Raw genomic sequence first — 16,372 nt, forward strand, 5'->3', positions numbered from 1 at the left:
AACACCTCACCATCATGGACAAAGAAAATGATATTGATCTAAAGCCATTTTCAACACAATTTATTTTCAGCCTGTACTACGTCTTGAAGGAAAATATCCCCAAAAGTTGACTTCCTAAGGCAGAAAAAGAGGGGTTGGATGAAATGAATTTTAATTTCCTCTTCAGCTATAATCAAGCAGCTAGGTTGCACAGTAGATAGAGTACCAGACCTGGAGTCAGGAAGACCTGAGTTCAAATCTGGCCTCAGACACTTACTAGTTGTGTGACTCTGGGCAAGTAAATTAACCCTGTTTGCCTCAATTTCCTCATCCACAAAATAAGCTAGAAGAGGAAATGGCAATGCCAAGAAAATCCCAAATAGGGTCACAAAAAGATAGATATGATTGAAAATGACTAAAAAATAACCAATTATAAAATTATGGTCCATTTAAATTTGGTTCAAGTTGACAAAATGATGATAATGATGATGAAATGAAAGTGAACAATAAAATACCAAACTATTTAAAGCTGACCATAAGCACAAAATTTAAATTTAAAGAAAGGTGAAATTAATATTAAGGGCCTGCTATTTACAATGCATTATACTAGTCAGTGGAGATATAAGGAAAAAAATTAAGTACTCCTTAATATCTACCCTCAGAAAGTTTATATTCTAATCAAGGGACAATGCGTCCTAATTCATAGCTTAATGTTGTTGTGTCTAGAGAACTGGACCTATAGTTAGGAATGCCTGAGTTCAAATCCTGCCTAAATATTTACTAACCATGTAACTATGGGCAAGTCATTCTCCCTTAGCTTCACCTCCCACATCTAGAAAGTAGGGATAGCAATATTACTTGCCTTAAAGTGTTGCTGTGAGGATCAAATGAGATAATATATATATATATATATATATATATATATATATATATATATATATAACTTGGAAAATTTAAGTGCTATATGAAAGTTTGTTCTTATTATTAGCAATTGTTATCATTAATATCACTGTCCCTGTTTTATACATTTGTGGTCTTACTGTCTGATAGGAAAGGAAATTAAGTAAATATAAAGTTTGGGCAAAACAATACTAAGTAACTTTAATTGAGACAGAATGCTAACAAGTGAGGGAATTAGGAAAGATCTCATGTAGGCAGTGGCACCTGAGCTATACTTTGAAGAAATCCAGAATTTTTTACAGGAAAGAGGTGATATGGAAGGGCATTCTAGGCATGGGGTACTATGTGGTTAGATTCTTTGTTTTAGTGATATCAATTTGGCAAATATATGGAAGATTGGCTAAAGAGAGAAAAGACTAAAGTTAGAGATATTGATTAGAAGTCTATGGTACTCCAATCAAGGGGCTTACAATCTAATGGGGGAAACAACTTGCAAACAAATGCATTTTAAAAAAACAGCTATATACAGCATAAATAGAGAATAATTAACAGAAGGAAGGCACTAGAATTAAGAGGGTAGGAAAGGCTTCTTGTAGAAGGTGGGATTTCACTTGGCACTTGAAGGAAGCCAGGAAGGTCAGTAATCAGAATGGAGGAGAAAGTGTGTTCCAGGCATGGAGGACAAACAAAAAATGTCTAGACAAGAGATGGAGTGTCTTGTTTGTGGAACAGCCAGGAAGCCAGTGTCACTGGATTAAAGAGTACATGGCAGGAAGTAAGGTATAAAAAGACTGGAAAGGAAAGACAGGGTTAGGTTATGAAGGGCTTTGAAGGCTAAACAGAGCATTTTGTGTATGATCCCAGAGGCAATAGGAAACTATTGGAGTAGAGGAGTGATGTGAACAGACCCACATGTTAGGAAAATAATTTTGGTGGCTGAATAGAGAATGGATTGGAGTGGGGGGAGGCTTTAGGCAGGCAGACCACCTGCAGATTATTGAAATAATCCTGGTGTGAGGTGAGGAAGATCTATGCTAGAGGGGTGGCAGTAGAGGAAAGAAGAAGCAATGTGTGAAAGATGCTGCCAAGATGAAATCAACAAGCCTTGGATATGGGGGGAGGGGAGGGGTGAGAGATAGTAAAGATTCCAAGATGATTCCTAGGTTGTGAACTTGAGGGGACTGGGAGGATGGTATTGCCTTCTACACTTATAAGGAAGGTAAGAGGGTTTAAAAGGAAAAATAATGAGTTATGATTTGGACATATTGAATTTTAGATGTCTATTCAACATGCAGTTTGAGATGTCTGAAAGACAGATGAAGATGTGGGATTGGGGGTCAGCAAAGTTTGGGGTAAGATAGATGGATAAGGGGCAGCTAGGTGGCGCAGTGGATAGAACACCGGCCCTGGATTCAGGAGGACCTGAGTTCAAATCTGGCCTCCGACACTTGACACTTACTAGCTTTGTGACCTTGGGCAAGTCACTTAACCCCATTGCCTAGCCCCCCCCCCCAAAAAGATAGATGGATTAAAAAAAGAAGGCTATTGTAACCCAGATACTGGGTTAAACATTCACTGTTTGACTCAAAACTGCTGAAAAAACTGAAAAGCACTCTGGCAGAAATTAGGTTTAGACTAACACTTCACAATAGAAACCAAAATAAATTCCAGATGGAAAATGACCTATGGAGATGTGGGAAAATTAGAACACTAATGCATTGTTGGTAGAGTTGTGAAATGATCCAACCATTTTGGAGAGCAATTTGCAAATATGCCCAAAGGTTTATAAAAATGTGCATACCCTTTGACCCAGCAATAGCACTTCTAGGGCTATATCCCAAAGAGGTCATACAAATGGGAAAAGGACCCACATGTACAACAATATTCATAGCAGCTCTTTTTGTGGTGGCAAAGAATTGGAAATTGGGAGGATACCCATCAATTGGGGAATGGAGCAAGTAGTGGTATGTGAATGTAATGGAATACTGTTGGGCTATAGGAAATGATGAACACGCTGACTTTGGAAAGACCTGGAAAGACTTGTATGGTCTGATGCTGAGTGAAATGAGCAGAACCAAGAAAATGTTGTATTCAGTAACAGCCACATTGTGCAATGACTAATACTGATGGACTTAACCCTTCCCAGCAATACAAAGATCTAAGACATCTCCAAAGGCCTCGTGATGGGGAATGCTATCCACATCCAAAGAAAGAACCATGGAATTTGAATGTAGATCGAAACACACTATTTGCTATTTTTTTCTCTTCTGTTGAATTTTGTTTCCTCTTTCTGATGGTTCCTCCTATTGGTTCTGGTTTTTACTTACAAATCACTAATGTGAAAATATGTTTAATAGGAATGTGTGTGTATAGCCTATATCGGGTCTTGGGGAGGGTGGTGGGGAGGAAAGGAGAGAAAAGTTTTAAACTCGAAAGCATATGGAAGTGATTGTTGATGGATCAAAATAAATTAATAAAAAAATAAAGCAAAATAAAGAAGAAAAATGACCTAGATATAAAAGGTAATATTCAAAGTCAACAAGAGAGGGAAGGAGGGAGACAGTTCAGAATTTTAAATGTAACCAAAAAATTAAATAAAAAAAAAAGAAAATCAACAAGGAAGAAATTGACTTTTGAATGTATGACTAGGAGAATTCATGACCAAACAAAGGATGGGAAGCATAATAATAGATATATAGTTTTGATTGCATAAAATTAAAGAGTTTTTGCAAAACAAAATCAATGTGGGCAAGATTAGAAGGAGGCCGAGGGGGAAAAATCTATGCAGCATGTTTCTATTATAGGGTTTTCATTTATAAGAAATAAAAGAATTGATTTGAATTAATAAGAATAAGAGCCATTCCCCAATTGGTAAATGATCAAAGCATATTAGAAAACACTTCTCATAGTAAGAAATCAAAGCTATAAACAGTCATATGCTCTAAAATCATTAATGCTCAAAAAATGTTGTAGTCACTAATAATTAGAAAACACAAACTAAAACAACTCAGATTCCACATCATATCCATTAGCTTGGTAAAATTAACTTAAAAAAAATGAAATGACAAATGTTTGAAGGACTGCAGGAAAAGAAGCACACTAATGCTTTATCTGTAGAGCTGTGAGTCGGTCCACCATTCTGGAAATCAATTTGGAAGTCTTCTCCAAAAGTTATTACATTCTATACACCCTTTGACCCAGTAATACCATTATTTTACCTAATCCCCAAAGATATATCCTCCCAAAAGAAGAAAAGGACCCACAGGTACAAAAATATGGCAGTTACTTTTGTGGTGACAAAGAACTCAAAACTATATTAATATAAAATAGTACTATAAGAAAAGTACCATAAGGAATGGCAGAAGTCAGAGACATCTGGGAAGACTTGTAGGGAGTGATGCAAAATGTGGTAAGAAGAACTAGGAGAAAAATTTTAAACAAGAGCAACAACTTTGTCAAAACAAAGAACTTTGAAAGACTTAAGAACTTTGATCCATACAATGACCAACTATGTTCACAGATGAAGAGAAAGATTCCTTCTTGACAAAGGAGTGATGATGACCTCAATATGCAGAAAAAGACACATTTTGGATCATGGTCAAATGTAGGAATTTGTTTTGCTTGACTATGCATAATTGTTGCAATGGTTTTAATTTTCTTTCTTTTCTTTTTTTTCTCCATGAGTGAGGGGGAAGTAAAAGAGAAAAAAAATGCTTGTTAATTAGGAAAAAAAAATTAAACAATAGTTTATTACAATAGTCCAGATTGGAGGCAATAAAGGTCTGAACCACAGTAGAGTTTGTGTAAGTAAAGAGGACAGATTCAAAAGATTCTCCAGAGGTAAAATCAATTCTATATCCTCGTAATTAAACTCATAGTATCTGAAAATCACTCTATAGCCAAAAATGCTAAGTGAATGTAGAAATATCCAGAGTAATGAATTATCTATACTTTGTCAGCAGAGAAAACTGAGAATTGATGCTATGAATTCTTGGTACTGAAGGACGTCATAATACAAAAAGAACACCCTTTCACGTGGGCTTCAAGTGTTCCCCAAATGGTAATGGATTAACCATAAAAGCCACCACTTTTCCTGAAGCCTGAATAATTGCAGAGTACAGCTGCAGAAATAGTGCATGTAATCTGCCTGTGTCTCAATGTCTGGCACTGTTCATTGTACATGCCGCATTATACCAGTTACTTTTTTTTTACTTTTCACATGTCATTCCTTTCTTAATCTACCCCTTGTAAGGTAGCACTAGGGTGTGCTGATTGAGAGTTCTTTGATTCCTATGGGAACATAGGCTTTTACAACTAGAAGGGACCTTAAAGGCTATCAAGTATGAATCTGTTTTGTAGTTAAGGAAACTGAGGCCAAGAAAGGGGAAGTAACTTTTCTGAAGTCCCACAACTAGTTAATGATAAATAAGTATTATAATCCAAATCCCATTCTTTTTGCTCAGTCTAGAATTTTTTCCCCTGAACTAAGCTGTTTCCTCTGTCTAGATATTTTAATATTTTGAAGAGTCCCAGGGGTTGAAATATCTTGCTTTTTTGTTTATTTTAAGAAATGTATTGGGGCAGCTAGGTGGCACAGTGGACAAAGCTATGGCCTTGGAGTCAGGAAGACTAGAGTTCAAATCTGACCTCAGACACTTGATACTTACTAGCTATGTCACCCTGGGCAAGTCACTTAACCCCAACTGCTTCACAAAAAAATAAATAAATAAATAAATGTATAACCATAGAACATAATTCTAGTCATATGCCAGTCCACTCAGACATTACAGTCTTTCCATCTGAGATTACTTTTCATCTCTTTTATATATTTATAGGTACACAATTGTTTACATGTTCTCTTCCCTATTGGAAAGTAGGCTTCTTGAGGACAGGGATTGTTTTGATTTAACATAGTACTTGGCACATGGTAAACACTTAATAAATGCTTTTTGATTGACTGTGTAACCCTGGGCAAGTGATTTCACTTAAAACTCAATTTCTTTCTTCAAAAAAATGGAGATAATATTACCTTCCTGGATCAAATGAGATCATGTTTGTGTATAAAGCCCTCTGAGAAATACAATGACCTATGTAGATAGAAAATAATATTAATGTGAGCTGTTTATTCCTATGGAGATCCTGCATCTACAGTATGTAAACATTTTCTAAACACTAGCTAATAGCATTTATTTTGTGGGAAGCATATTTTAAAGGGTCCAAATATTGAATCCTGCTTTTCCTAAGGAAAGATAGGAGAGGATCAAATCCCTGACAAGTAGTGCAAGCATTTAAACAAGAGACTTAGAATTGGAGAGCTCACTCACTGCTGGATTGACTCTTTTTATAGCTCCCTTCCTCTTTTACCCTGCCCCCTCCAGTTCAATATCCTTGCAAAATATGCAGCTAAAATGGATCCAACAGAATTTCCTTAGAGACGATGTATTCTAAATGGAATCACCCTAGCATCATGGACCAGGCAAATGGTATTGGAAATGGGCACTATTCAAATATCTCCATCAGCAGCTATTCCCTTGAATGCTGAATTCTCAATTCCATTAGTGTGCTTCAAAATTCAAAAATATTCTGTCACGGAATATTTCTGTCTACTTTCCTCTGTGGAGACTTGTCCAGGGGGCTATTAGCAAGTTCTGGAAAGCTGCCAGTAGAACAAGAAGGCAAGGAGATGCTATATTTTAGGAATGAAGGAAAGAACAGGCAGCAGGGTATGTCAGGGAATTAACTTAAGCAAAGTTTAAGAGAAATTCACAAAGTTTAAATTACCCCAACAACAGAACTCCTGTGAGAGTCCTTGTGACCAGCAGAGTCAAAACCAAATCAGCAGAAAAGAGAGCATATGTTTCCCTGTGAAGAAGAAATCTCAGTTCTATCATAAGGGCAGAGAAGGGAGGGGGAAGTGGGGATGAGGCTCTGAAGAATCTAGTCCCTACTGAAGTCTCCAGTGAACTTGAAAGGCAGTGATGAGAGTTTGAAAGCCAAGTAATAAAAACACCTGAAAAGAAACTATTTGGCTCAAGTTATCTGTGTATACATGTTTACCACTCCTATAGATGGTAAGGTTATTGAGAATAGGGAAGATGTCTTACCTTTAGGTCCCTAATCTAACACAGTGTCTTGCTAGAAGGTGTCAAAGAATATTTGCCTTAAGTTGTTGAGTAGACCTTTTAATAAACATGCTCCAGAAAGGTACCTTATGAAAAATTGGGGATGACCTGACCCCTTCAATGATGATTACAGGAAAGAGATTTCTGTCTCCCAGACTCTCCTTGCAGAAATATCACCTAAGAGGTACAGTCCTCATTAGCAGACAGAAGCTCAATTACATCCCTGCCATCTGGTTGTCGGCTGTGTGAGTTAAAAAAAGTGTCATATAAGTAAGTTGGTTCCATGTGGGGTTTGAATCACTTGGCTTTCAGATGTTGATGTCTGGGTCTTAATGAGAAGCACTCCTCTGAATGAGCAGCTCTAGGTATTCCAATATCTCAAGATGTGAAGTCTACAGGTGGCTAGTTACCCTCCTGGAAGGACTTCTTGGACAGACCATAAACATCAATCATCCTGGCATCCAATGCATCACAGACATCTCTGGCTTGTCACTATTATTGAAGAGTCTTGGTCCCAATGAGGACCAGTTTAGAAAGTTTGTTTGATATCCCAAAATGACCAGTTAGATTGACCTTATTTTATAGACATAGATTAGGATTGCTTTCTAAAGATCTGCCTAGCTCATTAATAGAAGGCTGACCACTTGGTGAATGATTCTTTGGCCAGGATAACCTTTAAAACAAAGAAAAATACAAAAAAGTCCCCAGTTTTCTTTTTTCTTTTTCACATCATCTTCCTTCTGTTTCTACAGAAACAACGATAGAGTGCCAGGGCCAAGTGGATTCAAAGCAAGTCAAGTCAACAAGCATTTATTAAGTGCCTACTATATGTCAGCAACTCTTATAAGCACTGGGGATGAGACCAAAATAGTCCTTGTCTTCAAGAAGGTTACAATCTACAATCTAATGGGGAGACAGCACACAAACAACTATATAAAAACAAGACACATGTATATGCATGCATATATATACATGTATATGTGCACACATACATATATGTGAATATACATGTATATACACACATGTGTACACATACATGTATGTGCATGTATGCTTATATATACATTTGTGTGGAGATATATGTGTGTGTGTATATATGTATATATGTGTGTATATGTATGTATATATATATGTATATGTATATATATATATATTAGATACTAGCATTGAAGGGGGACAGGAAAAGCCTCTTGCAGAAGGTAGAATTCTAACAATAACACAGTTTGTAGATCATGTACAAACTAATAACTTAGCTGTTGCTCCTCTAAATATGAGATCCTTGCCCAGTGACCAACTAGACATACTACTGGAAGAACTGAATGATCATCATCATAATGATAAGAACAGCTAACATTTATACAGTACCTACTATGTGCCAGGCACTGGCTAATTTACATATATTATCTCATTTGATCCTCACAACAACTCAAGGAGGTAAGTACTATTATTATCCCTATTTTACAAATGAGAAAAGTGAGGTGAACAGAGCCTTGCCGAAGGTCACATAACTAGTAAGTGAAACTGAATTTGAGCTCAGATATTCCTGATTCCAGGCCCAATATTCTATTCACTGTACTGCTTAGCTCCCCATTTCAGTCTTACCACTCTCATTATAAATAAAATGAGAAGACAAAAGGAAACAGCAGCTAAATGGAAAGATGGTGATCATAGGTTCTTCTTGAAGAGGAAAATAAAGGCCTTGAAGCTGATTTACTCATGTGTTCATATGCAACCATTGACCTCATGGAACAAGAACCATGAACAGGGCAGTGCAACCAGGCCTTTGTCAGAAGTACAACCGAATTTAGTGACAGTCAACTTTAGAGGACTGATTCTCAAAGCTAACTCTGTGGTCGTGAAGGCAGGAAAGGTATGTAACCATATGGGTAACCATAACTCCTCTTCTGTATCCTATTTTCATGCTCTTGGATTTTCCAACAAATGCAGTTTGTCATTTGCCCTATTTAATTCCAGCCCTGACATGGGCTGCCAACATAGTCTCATCAGAATCTGGGAAGTTTAAAGTTAGCCATCTTGTCTTCTCATGGGCTCACTATGGCCCTACACCTCTAAGCACATCATTGTCTTGCACATCCCTCAGTCAGAGGGAGACACGTATTAGAAAAAGAAGTGGAGATAAAGGGTGGGACAGAGAGGGAGTATGCAGTACTAGACCTAGGGAAGACAAGTACTTGTTGTTGTTGCTGTTGTTCAGTTGTTTCAGTTGTGTCTGAATCTTTGTGACCCCATTTGGAGTTTTCTTGGCAAAGATACTGGAGTGGTTTGCCATTTCCTTTTCCAGCTCATTTTACAGATGACAAAACTAAGGCAAACAGAGTTAAGTGATTTCTCCAGGGTTAGACAGCTAGTATCTGAGGCCAGATTTGAACTCAGGTCTTCCTGACTCCTGGTCTGTTGTTGTATCCATTGATCCACCTAGCTGCCTTGAAGAGTGGAACACTAGTGCCTTCACCACCATATGGGAAGGGTAGAAGACAGCAACTAATCAGCATGGAGAGATGGGATGCTTCCACCCTTTGCTCCTACTACTTCTCTCTCAGAAAATCCTGGACCTTTTTCTGCAATAGGGTTCCCTGAAGAGCAGGGAACAAAAATGTACAGGGTTACCTACAGACACAGGGGAATGGAAGGAGGAAGCAAACTAGATATAGAATTAGGGTAGACACTTGATTCAGCAATCATAGGCTGGTGCTCTCTCTCTTTCTCTCTCTCTCTTTCTGCTGCTCTTCTTCATTGTTCCCCTTTTTCTCCTCTTCCTTTCCTTTCTCCCTTTCCTTCCCTTCCTCAAGCAAAGTATGAAGTAACTTTTTGGCTTGCCATAATGATAATCTCATCTTTAAAAGATGGAGAAAGGGAAAATTCTTTTCTGTATATGATTACCAGAAACAGGAAAAAATCTGGATTGCTTGAATGGAAAGGATAGGAAACCTTCTGGGGAAGTAACTACTATCTCTCATCTCATGTTTGTAATGGGGAAGTAGAGGAAAGCTAGACATGTGCCCTAGACTGGGGAGAGCAGATTTCAAAGGAGAAGATAGGTAAAATTCTATCCAGAACACAACCCAGAAAGGGTAGGAAACTCTAAAAGTTAAATTGTGAAGACATAAAGGATAGAAATTTCAATGAAGAAAAAAATAGGAGTTGTCTGTCAAAACTAATGTGTATGCAGGGAGAACTATCCAACCAATTTAGATTCTTAAAAGATCTATGTAGAAGATGGAAGCAAGGTCAGATTAACAGAAGATAAATACAAAAGCATGGCATCGTCTTGTCAGTATGATGTCAGGAATGCTAAAGCTCAGAATGAGTAAAGGCTAGGGAGAAAATCTAAGGACAAGATAAAGCTAAATTGGGAAAAAGAAGAGAATCAAAGGAGGGATAGGATCTTTGGTTAGGGTTGATGGGATGATGGTAACTGCCAACAGAGAGAAGGCAGAACCTAGATTCTATTTTTATTTCTGTTGTCTCTGATGAGAAGTATATAAAGAACAGAACAGAAAGACTAACAGAGAGGTGGTATACAAATGATAATCACAAAGATAGATAAAAAAAAGAGAACACCTAATTCACTTGATGAATTCTAGTCACCCGACCCATAAGAATTATGGTTTTGGATATTTAATTAACTGGCATATGTAAGTGCTAAGCTACTCTCAGTGATATTTGAAAGATTGAGGGGAATGTCAAAAGTTACTGTATTTTAAAAAAGGCTGAATCCTATATGCCAGTGTGCTTAGCTTGTATCCTGAAAAAATTTTGGAACATATTCTGAAAGAGATGATGAGGTAACATTTAGAAAAGGAAACAGTATTCCACAAACAGGCCACGTAGCTTAAGAAAGAATAAATAGGTCATGCCACACTAACCTTACTTCTTTTCTGAAAGGGATACTACATGTTAGAGATATAGTTTGCCTTGATTTTCTCAAAGCATTTGACAAAGCATCTCATGGTATTCTTGTTCCAAAAAACAGAGGGATTTGGGCTAAATAATAAGACAATCAGATTCAGAACTCATTTAAGGTTCAGACTCCAAGATGGTTTTAAGTTGACCTGGAAGGAGGTCTGCAGTAGAGGACCCCAAGGATTTGTGTTATTTAAATTTTTTTCAATGACTTGGATAAAGGCAGCCATGAACCAATTAGTATATAATAATAATGAATCCCATGAAATGATCACATTATTTGAATTCCCACTGCATATTTCCATTGGGCTAGAACCAATTACCATATAATCTATAATTATAACTTCAAATAGTACAAATTCAAATATATACACTGCCCAGGATTCATTAGTCATACTAATTGGGACCTAGTTATAAATGGCATATTTTTTAAATACAGATGACACAGAGAGGGAAAGGATAGGTAATAGAGTGGATAACAGGACTTGAATCCAAAAAGAGTTTGACAGATATGAACATTAGGTCAAATCAAGTGATATGGAATTGAATGGGGAAAAATGTAAAGACTTGCACTAGGGTGTAAAAATTCAACTTCATAATTACAAAATAGAGGATGTGGGGAAATGTAGTTTCTCTGAAAGTGATCTGGGGATGATAGCAAAGTACACATTCATTATGAGTCAGCAGCATGATATGACAGTCAAAAAACCCAATACAATTTTGGGTTGCATTAAGAGGGGCACACACTCCAGAAATAAGAAGATGATAGGACGACTACACTCAGCTATGTAAACTACCTCTGGATTATTGTATTCTTTTCTGAGCAACTCAATATAAAAAGGACATTGTTAACTTTAGAAAATCTAGAGGAGAGGAGTCAAAATGGTGAAATCTGAAGATTAGTTGAAGAAGAAGCTTTTAGGGGCAGCAAGGTGATACAGTGGATAGAGCTCTGGCCCTGAAATCAGGAGGACCTGAGTTCAAATCCAGCCTTAAACCAAACACTTGACACTTACTAGCTGTGTGACCCTGGGCAAGTCACTTAACCCTAATTACCTAAAAAAAAGTCTTTAGAAGAGAAGAGTCATAAGGGACAAAATCACTATTTTCAAATATTTGAAAAGCTATCATGTGAAGCATTAGACTTCTGTTTGGGACTACAAGGGGAATTAGAAGTAATTGATGGAAAATGCGAAGGAGTAATTTAGGTTGACATCAGAAAAAAACTTCCTAACAATTAGATCTCTTCCAAAATGGAGTAGGCTGCCTTGGGAAGTGGTAGGTGGTCTCTCATTGGAGGGCTTTAGGCAGAGGCTTGATGTTTATTTGTTGACAACATTGTTACAAGAATTCTCTTTCAAGCTTGGTTTGCACTATATGGCTACTGAGGTAATTTCCCACTCTGAAATTCTGTGATTCTTTGATTCTATGATTCATCATCATCATCATCATCATCATCACAAGAATAAAAATTCACATTGACATAAAACTTTAAAAGTTCCAGCAATCTTACATATGTATTATATCTTTTGAGTTTCAAAATATTTTATGACAAATAATACAAACATTGTTATCCCCATTCAACAGATGAGGAAACTAAGAAACAATAAGTGACTTGCCCACACTAACATTGCTAGTAAATGTCATATCAGCAATTAACATCTCAAAATTATTTAGATTTTAACAGATAGAAAACAACTGGTTATAGGGACCATTTCCAATTGAGTTATTTATAATCAGATTACTTTATCTGTTAGAGCCAATACCAAATAAGAAGAAATAGATTTTGTTGTTGTTTGTCCTTCTTTCTTGAAGAGGACCATGATGTCATGCCATGATTTGCAAGTGAATTGGATTTAAGTGAGGGAGGGCTGTGCAAAGTCACCAGCCTCACTTTCTCCTCCAGAGCCATCTGGGTCCAGTGGCAAGATATAGATCAGGACAACTGAAGATGGCCCCATGTGTTGGGAGACCTTGGTCTTATTAAGCTAAGGTCTTTAACAGGTCTCAGTTTGATAAGGCAGCACCTATTCAGTGATTAAGGCTAGGTAAGAAATGAGGCAGAAAATGGCCTCTTTACCTAGTCCAAAAGATTAAAATAAAATAAAATCGATCTGGGAGGGGAATCAGGGTTTCTGCCTAAAACAGAAACATTTACTATTTATATTCACTCTGAGCCATTAGGGTGCAAACAATTGCCACTAAGTGGGGCTTGAGCTGGGACATATTATTGGACAATCAATGAGAGCCAGAGTGAATTGGGTTTAAGGTAAGGTCTTTAAGAAAGAACTCTAGCCCATAAATCTAAACACATCTTGCAAGGTTTCAGCCATTAAAATTTTCATTCCTTTGGGCAGAGCACTCACAGGTAAGGGTATGATACCCTATGTAGACAGAGGGAGAATAAAGAGGGAAGGGGAGGGGAGGGAAAGGGAGAGAGAGAAGAAGGAAGGAAGGAAGGAAGGAAGGAAGGAAGGAAGGAAGGAAGGAAGGAAGGAAGGAAGGAAAGAAGGAAGAAACAAGGAAGGAAGGAAGGAAGGAAAACAAGAGAGACCTGTGTTGCCCAATTGGAACTGGCCTATTGGGTTCCAAGTAGGTCCATCTGGGTCCAGTGGCAAAATGTAGATCAGGATGACTAGAAATGGCCCCTAAGAAGAAAGAGTAAGCAGTATGACAGAGTGGAAAGAGCAGTGTTTCTACAGTCAGGGACCTAGGATCAAATTGTATCTCTGATGTTTACTACCCGGGTAACCTTGGACAAGTCTCTTAACCTCTCTGGAGCTAATTTTTCTCATACATAAGTAAAATGAGATAGTTGGGTTACACGCCCTCTGAGGTGCCTTCCATCTCTAAAACAAAAGACCTATGATCATATATAGAAAATATGATGCCTAATTGAGGAAACTTTAACCTGACCTATTTAAACAACTTAAACAACTTCTTGGAAAGAAAGAAAGACAGAGAGAGAGAGGGAGGGAGAGAGAGAGAGAGGGAGAGAGAGAAAGGAAGGAAGGAAGGAAGGAAGGAAGGAAGGAAGGGAGAAAGGAAGAAAGGAAGGAAGGAAGACAGAAGCAAAGAAAGAAAGAAAGAGGATATGATAATGGACATTAACACATATTATTGCCGTATTCTAAGGAAACTTAAGTGACATAAATCAATTTCCACAATAAGGAAACCAAAAAGACCCAGAATCTGGTTCAGATAGCAGTTGATGTCATTGTCACCAGACAAATACGGCAGCCAAGAGCAACAAAGGTTTAAAGTATAAACTTACCTATAAGGTAATATGGAGGAGAATCAGAGAAGATTAAGAGAAATATAGCCATTCAAAATAGAAGCAGTTGAGGAAAAAAATTTGAAAAAAATTTAATGAGAGGTCAAACTTAGCCAAATGATACCAAGGTAATTTAAGAATTAAATTAAAGGACAACAAACAGATGAAAATGATAAATACCTGTAAGGATTTTTTAAAAATAATAATGACTATGGATCTATCACATTTGAACTTTAAAATCATAGTCTCTAACATGGACAATGAAGGCAGAGAAATAGCACCAAAGAAAACAAAGACAGGAAGGATATTTGGAATAAATCACTTAAAGCATAGGTGTTGTACATGACACAATTTTGAAGGCATATAGGGATCAATTCTCTTGTTATTTTAAGGAGGAAACAAATGTCTTAGGCCTTATTAATACCAAAAAAAAGTTGTCTAAGTGGATATCATTATCTGTTGTTCAAAATAACATCTTCATAAATTTTTTCCCATCTCCATAAAATTTTTATGAGAATAATCAATGCAGTTGCCAAAAGCATCCTTGATGAAGTCATGTGAAAGGAACACGAAGGACTTCATATACAGCAGATCACATCTTTACAACCAGTTAAGTGAAAGTTATAGAGAATAAAAGATTAGTCGGTTATTTGTTGATTGTAAAAAAAATAGATATAGTAGAGTAAAATGTCACCTTAAAACTCTTTCAACAAGATGTCTCTTATATATCTATATATCATATAAAATTCCTTTAAAGTTACAACAGACAAACTTTGTTTAATAATCCACTTACTGTTACTATTACTAATAATATTACAGAGGTGGTTGGGTCATAAGATCAACAGAATGGAAGACTAGATATTTTCTCTGATCCTCAAAACCTCTCAAAAGTCTCCCAAATAGGAATTATACACTAGAGAGGAAACAATTCCAGTAGTCTCCATAGTCTAAGACATCAAGATCTCTAATGAAGGAATAGTTCAATAAACTAACAGCAAAGAAGACTAATCTCTAACCCTAATGGGTTCACTAAGCACCTTCTCCTATACTATCTATAAAATATACAAACTAACCCATGAGCCTGCAACATAACTCAACTCAAGCCTACTCCATCCCTGTGTCAACGAAAATCAAAAGTAGATGCTTGTTCTGGATGGAATAGCAGCATGGCAGTATTCTTTGCTGTAACATAACTCAGCCAAAGAAGTGAAGAAGAGAAAGAACTGGGGCAGAATACTTTTGTTTACCATTCTAATAAACCTGAGGGAAAGAGGCCAGAATATACCTGGAGTCAGTTCTGTCCCCCTCAGAAGTCACTTGGGGGCAGAGACTGAGGCCTTTGAAATGTGAATTGCCCAATGTAAGAGAAAATTGAGATGGCTTTGAGGTCCATCCTAGAGGGAAACTGCAATCAACAAGGAAAGAATCAGAAAATGAGCCAGAGGAGAACATAGGTGAAAGAATAAAATTACTAAAATTCTCAGGAAGAAAACAATTAAAAATTTTGAGCATAAGCAGGTAACCCAACAGGAAAGATATTTGTAAGGGAAGGAAATAGGGTCTCCAGACCAGGTAAGTAAGTCAAGACCTCTGTGAGTGTATATTGCAAGAAAAATTAAATCAAATCAATACCTGATGATGCAAGGGCACCTTCAGATTCCCAAGACACCATAGAGCAAGAGAAAGTTGTTCTTGAATGGTTTGAGAGAGAGAGAGAGAGAGAGAGAGAGACAGAGAGACAGAGAGAGACAGAGAGACAGAGAGACAGAGAGAGAGAGACAGAGAGAGAAAGAGAGAGATGAATAGTGAAAGCAGAATTTAGGGCCTAAAAAGCAGAAATAATAGACATAATAGGAAAAACTTGAATTCACAGTGGCAAGTCTGAAAAAGAAGCAAAAATAAGAATAACTAATTAGGTATAGTAGATATGAAGTATAATCTGGAAGAGAAGAAAAAAGCAATAAAGTTTTTTTTTTTTAATTATCTCCATACAAGCAAAGCACCTTGATCTCAAAGACAGGATGCATAAAAACAACTCAAGAATTGTAAGTCTCCCAGAAGAACAGGACAAGTCAAAAAACCTGAACACTTTAATACAAGAAATAGTACAAGAAAACTACCCAGAACTGCTGAACTTTGAAAGTGATAGTAGAAAGAATCCAAAAATTATATT

This window comes from Vombatus ursinus, unplaced genomic scaffold, assembly GCF_900497805.2.
Source record: "Vombatus ursinus unplaced genomic scaffold, bare-nosed wombat genome assembly UNPS02014832.1, whole genome shotgun sequence".
In the NCBI taxonomy this organism is placed as follows: Eukaryota; Metazoa; Chordata; class Mammalia; order Diprotodontia; family Vombatidae; genus Vombatus; species Vombatus ursinus.